Here is a 5,916-nt window from a genome sequence, read left to right as displayed (position 1 = left end):
TCCGTGAGCAGCGGGGCTGCGGAACATCCGGAGCTTCGCTATTTTGTTACGGAAAAAGCGAATCCCCGAGGGGGGTGGGGTGGCGGGCGGGCAAGCTGGCCGGGGAGACTTGAAACCGCTCCGGCGCTCCAATTGGCCCTCTCAGAGAAAAGGGGCGTGTCTCCTCCTTACTATGCGGTGCGAGGACCCAACAACATTCCAGTCGCTACGGCCACGCCCCCAGGCCACGCCCCTTTCGCGCAGCTGCGGCCTCCTAGTCTCCCTGGCCACACCCCCTTCCCAACAACTTAAAAGGACACTCCGAAGCTCACGTTTCCCGACGCGGCGCTGGGGTGTTCCGGTTTGTGCCGTCTCTTCGCGGGTCACCAGGGCCCGCTGCGAAGCATAACGCAGGTCTGGCTGTGACGCGAGGATTCACGGGAGGGCAGTTTTCTTACTTCCTGCTTGGTCCTGGAATCGTGGACCACCGTTTCACATAAAAGAGGACAGCTGTCGAATCCCGAAAAGACGGACGCTGGACTCCCAGAGAATCAGCGCTGGAACTGACCGCGTGATGTCTGACCCCCACACTTCAAGTGAGACTTGAGGTGCAGGGATGTGCCCAAAGCCACTTGCATTCAGGGTTTCCACCTCTCTTCCCCTCCTCCCACTTCACTCCTCCTCTCGCCCCCAGTACCAGCCTCAGTTTAGTGCAGCGGTTCTCAACCAGTGGGTCGCGACCCCTTTGGCGGTGGAATGACCCTTTCACAGGGGTCCTCTAAGACCGTCCTGCATATCAGATATTTACATTACGATTCATGACAGTAGCAACATTACAGTTATGAAGTAGCAACGAAAATAATTTTATGGTTGGGTCACAACATGAGGAACTGTATTTAAACTCCAGTGGTTCTCAACCTTCCTAATGCCGCGACCCTTTAATACAGTTCCTCATGTTGTGGTGACTCCCAACCATAAAATTATTTTCGTTGCTACTTCATAACTGTAATGTTGCTACTGTTACGAACCGTAATATAAACATCTGATATGCAGGATGTACTACTTTCAGGGGTCGCGACATTAGGAAGTCGGATGGATGGAGGTGGGAAGAGCTTCAGGTCTGTGCACTCTTGCTGGCCTCCCTCCTTGCTCTTAGGCCCCAGGCACCCTCCATTGGCTATGGCTTCTGGAGCTCTGGCTGGCTCCAGGTGAGGGATATACATTTGTCCCCAAGAAATAGCTCAGCAAGAGAAGTTTCAACCCTATAGCAGGTCTTTTCCAGTGAGCTGCCTCTGCCGGAGGTGACATGGGCGGCCTTGACAGGGAGGGAGCTGTGAGAGTCAAGGCTGGCAAGAGTGGTGTAGAGTGAGATTGCACTGGGTGACTTCTGAGCTGCGTCTAACCCTTAACAGCCTGTGACTCCATGGAACCCATAAGGAAGGGGCTTCCAGAAACCAGAAAGGCGAGGACTGTTCTGGTCCCTGGGGACGGAGGCCTGCTGCAGTTCCCGTTGTCCGACGTGCACTTGGTTTCCCTGGGGGTGGGAGGACAAGTCCGTCACATGTACCTTGCGAGGTACTGTCGAATACCTGCTCCCCTTGGGTGTATGTTTCTGTGTGCCTCACAGTGTTCATGCGTGCCTGTTCCTACACGTACGTACACAAAGCCTTTTTACATAACACCATTTTAATGGAAATGCTGTTTTTCCCAAATGAAAGCTGTTGCAGAGGATCTGAATGATGCTTATGTAACTTTAAACAGAGTTTGGGTACATCGCAGTTCATTAACAGAAGGGGAAAGGGAGGAATTCTCATATATTTATTTACCGCCCATCATTGTCAAAGCATCATTAAAGCAATAGAATTATTAAGGTAAATCTTCCATAGTCAGGTTTCTAAGAGTCCTGCGCCCGCCCTCTTGCAAGGTAGCTCAGTTGCAATGGGAGGACGAGGAGTGCAGGCCAGACCCTGGGGTTGAGGATTGAGGGGGATGTGCTACCCACAGTGTTGAATAGGACACTTTTTTCTCTACGCTTACATTTCCTCAGCCATAGAAACAACCCTTCCCTATTTTCTAGTTTACACAGTACTTTCACTTACATTATCTGTCTCATGTGACCTCTTCTTTGGGATTGACAGTGAAAATGTCCATTTTGTAGATGAGGAAACGGTGTGGAAAGGTTAATGGACTCGCCTAAGATTTCACAGCTTGTTAAGAAGAGATAGGACTAGAAGTTGTCTTTAGCCTTGAAAACTAGAACTCTTGCCATTTGACCATAGTTCCTTTCCTATCTAGAGGCTGCAGGAGATCCTAGTCACTGTCTTTTCTTGCTAAGAACTCTGACTGTATCACCTCCTCTGAGGAGCCCACCCAGATGCCCACTCTCAGATCAGGGCTTTATAGCCTCCCACATACTCTCTCAAAGCTTAATTAAGCATCTTATCCTGCAGCTGTTAGTTTGCTGATTGGCTTCCCAGCCAGAAGCTGGATCGAGACTAGAGATTGTGTTATTCATGATTGGGTCTCTTGTGCCTCGCAGAGTACTTGCCACAGAGCAGGCAGCCTTTGTGTGTTTGCTGTATGAGTCTTGATTCCATGTCTTAACCAGTGTTCTTTTGTCCAGTGACCCACAGCAAGAAACCCATTTTATATTGTGAAATAATTGAAATAAATTGTATGGGGACAATACTTATTCTTGCTATGTGTATACACCCTGATATTTTCTATTGTATTCTATTTCATTTTAAATATATATATATATATATATATATATATATATATATATATATTTATTGATTTCAGAGAGGAAGGGAGAGGGGGAGAGAGAAACATCAATGATGAGAGAGACTCATTGATCGGCTGCCTCTTGCACACCCCCAACTCGGGATTGAACCCGCAACCCAGGTTTGTGCCCTTGACTGGAATCGAACTTGGGACCCTTCAGTCCGCAGGCCAATGCTATCCACTGAGCCAAACCAGCTAGGCTCTATTCCCTTTTTTAAAGGTGCTGGCCATAACCCTTTAAATTGATTTCATGATCCACCTCCAGGTTGTGATCTACAGTTGGAACAACACTGCTTTCATCTCCTTTCTGCTGTGGATACCTTCTGTGTGTGGGGCTCTAGCTGTTCCTGAAAGGTGCAGAGGAGATGGCCCTCAAATACCTCTTGCTTTGAGGTCAAAGGAAGGTTTATGTACAGTGGGGCCTTGACTTACGAGTGTCCCGACTAACGAGTTTTTCAAGATACGAGCCCTCTCTCGGCCAATTTTTTGCTTTGAGTTGCGAGCTAAAATTCAGGTTAGGCGCCAGCTTCAGATACCCCACCGCTAGTTGGCGCAGCGAACATCACAGTGAAGCCACAACATCAGCCCAGCATCACGAGTCTCACTCATTCACTTTAAGATTTGACATACGAGTAATTTGAGTTACGAGCTCCGTCACGGAACGAATTAAACTCGTAAGTCAAGGCCCCACTGTATAAGAAAGCAGGCAGCCCTGGCCGGTGTGTTCAGTGGTTGGAGCATCATCCCATGTACCAAAATGCCTTGGGTTTGGTTCCCAGTCAGAGCACACGCCCAGATTTTGGGTTCCATCCTCAGTCAGGGAGTGTGTGAGGGGCAACTGATCCATATTTCACTCTCACATTGAATTGATGTTCCTCTCTCTCCCTCCTGCTCTCTCTAAAAGTCAAAACTTATAAAGAAAGAAAGCAGACAGAATCCCTTCCAAGACCATAGGTGAGAGTGTCAATAGAACCCAGGATGGGGGTGACAGGTGTGGGGGAGTGTTAGATGAGGGAAGGTTTGGGAGGTCTGATCCGAGGACCTTTGTACCTCCAGAAACTATAGGGGTCCCAAAATTCATGCAAGATTTGAATTTTGCATAAGCATTAACAACAACAAAAAATAAGAGCTTAATTTTACTTGGTTTATTGAATCAGATTCTAAGATCTGTTGCCCTTTGATTTCAATCCCTTCAATTTGATAAGCATTACCAAGTACCAATTATGGCCCAGGAGCAGGGACAATGAAGACCAATGAAGACCACGGCTTTGCGTATGTGCCAGCAAAGCCGTGGAGGCCATTTACCCTATGTGCTATTCTATACACAACCCTATACTGTATAGTTTATGAATCAATAAAAAATTTACAGCCGAAACCGGTTTGGCTCGGTGGATAGAGCGTCGGCCTGCGGACTGAAAGGTCCTGGGTTCGATTCCGGTCAGGGGCATGTACCTGGGTTGCGGGCACATCCCCAGTGGGAGATGTGCAGGAGGCAGCTGATTGATGTTTCTCTCTCATCGATGTTTCTAACTTTCTATCTCTCTCCCTTCCTCTCTGTGAAGAATCAATAAAATATATTTAAAAAAAAAATTAACACAATGCTATTGAGACAAATGATTTAAAAAAATAAAAAAAATAAAAAAAATAAAAAATTTACAATTTTTAATTATAAACCTGTGTTTTCTATCAAAATTACTTCTTGCGTGAATTTTGGGACACCCTATATAAAGGCAGCGACATCTTCACTGGAGCCTAGAACTCCAAAACGCAGATAGGCAGGGACTCTTTTTTTTTTTTTAATATATTTTATTGATTTTTTACAGAGAGGAAGGGAGAGAGATAGAGAGTTTGAAACATTGATGAGAGAGAAACATGGATCAGCTGCCTCCTGCCCACCCCCTACTGGGGATGTGCCTGCAACCAAAGTACATGCCCTTGACTGGAATCGAACCTGGGACCCCTCAGTCCGCAGGCCAACGCTCTATCCACTGAGCCAAACCAGTCAGGGCTAGGCAGGGACTCTTGATGTCACGTGTTTCTCACTGCCCTGCCCCCAGATTAGGGGTCTCCATGACAGAAAGCTCTCTGGGGTCATGATGGGCCTCTTTCGTATAGGTAAGAGGGTGCCTCTTGCACACCCCCAACTGGGTGGGGAGATGGGAGGCAAGTGGGCATCTAACTTCTGTCTAAAACAGCCTGTAAAGAACCTCCTGCCTCCAGGCCCTGAGCAGTTGCTGGCTGTATGACTGGGTAGGCTGGTATTAGGTTCAAGGGTGATAGCTGAAGCCAGGACTCTCTAGGCCTAACAACTGGCGAGAAGCAATTTGGAAACAGCACTCCCCCCACCCCAGTGTAAAAAGTGGGGTGGTGAGGGTGGGGCTCAGAGGAGTGGCAGTCCCTGTCTGTCACCCATGGCTACTAGAGTTGGACTGCGTGTTCCTGAGCCAGGGTTTGGGAAAGGGAAACAGAAACTTCCTCTGTGGGAGTTGTGTGTTTACTCCAGAACTCTGTCCTTTTCCCCACAGAAAACACAGGGTTGGGCTGACGGGGATCTTTCATGACCTTATGATGTCGTTGAAATGTTCCATTAAAATTTTAAAAAATTTATTACAACTGGGAAACATCCATCTTACTGGTTTCTCCGTTCCTGCAGGCTCACATCCATTATGTATTGTAACTGGGAAGGTGGGGTCTCAGCTCCTGGGTTCCGGAGCCCTGTGCCCTCCTGTCAGAAGCTCGTGCGGTTCCATTCTGGTTACTCGGGGCAAGTTGCTGGGGGTGAGGTGGGGGTGGGTTGAGGGAAGGACACCTGGTGACAGTGACTGAAGAGCTGTGGGGGTGCCAGAACCTGGGGCTGTGGAGGAAGGGAGAAGCCTGTAGAGTAGTCTGGGAAACCTCACTGGGGCTTCAGATTTGGGATGATGCCTTCTGCGGGTGCAGGTCTGCTCATCATCCCATCCCTACCACTTAGTTACTTAACCTCTTGATTTAGTTCCCTCATATTAGGGAACTAACCCTGTTTGCCGGGGTCCAACCCCAGCAGGTCCAGGGGTCCCCAAAGGTGTGGACGGAGTCAGCGAAGAAGGAATGACACGGAGACAGCGTTCAGTTGATCAGCAGCCTAGCCAGGATCTCTAGCCAGGATCTCTAGCC

This window comes from Myotis myotis, unplaced genomic scaffold (assembly GCF_014108235.1).
Source record: "Myotis myotis isolate mMyoMyo1 unplaced genomic scaffold, mMyoMyo1.p scaffold_m19_p_3, whole genome shotgun sequence".
Taxonomy (NCBI): Eukaryota; Metazoa; Chordata; class Mammalia; order Chiroptera; family Vespertilionidae; genus Myotis; species Myotis myotis.
Note: the sequence above shows the minus strand (reverse complement) of the source record.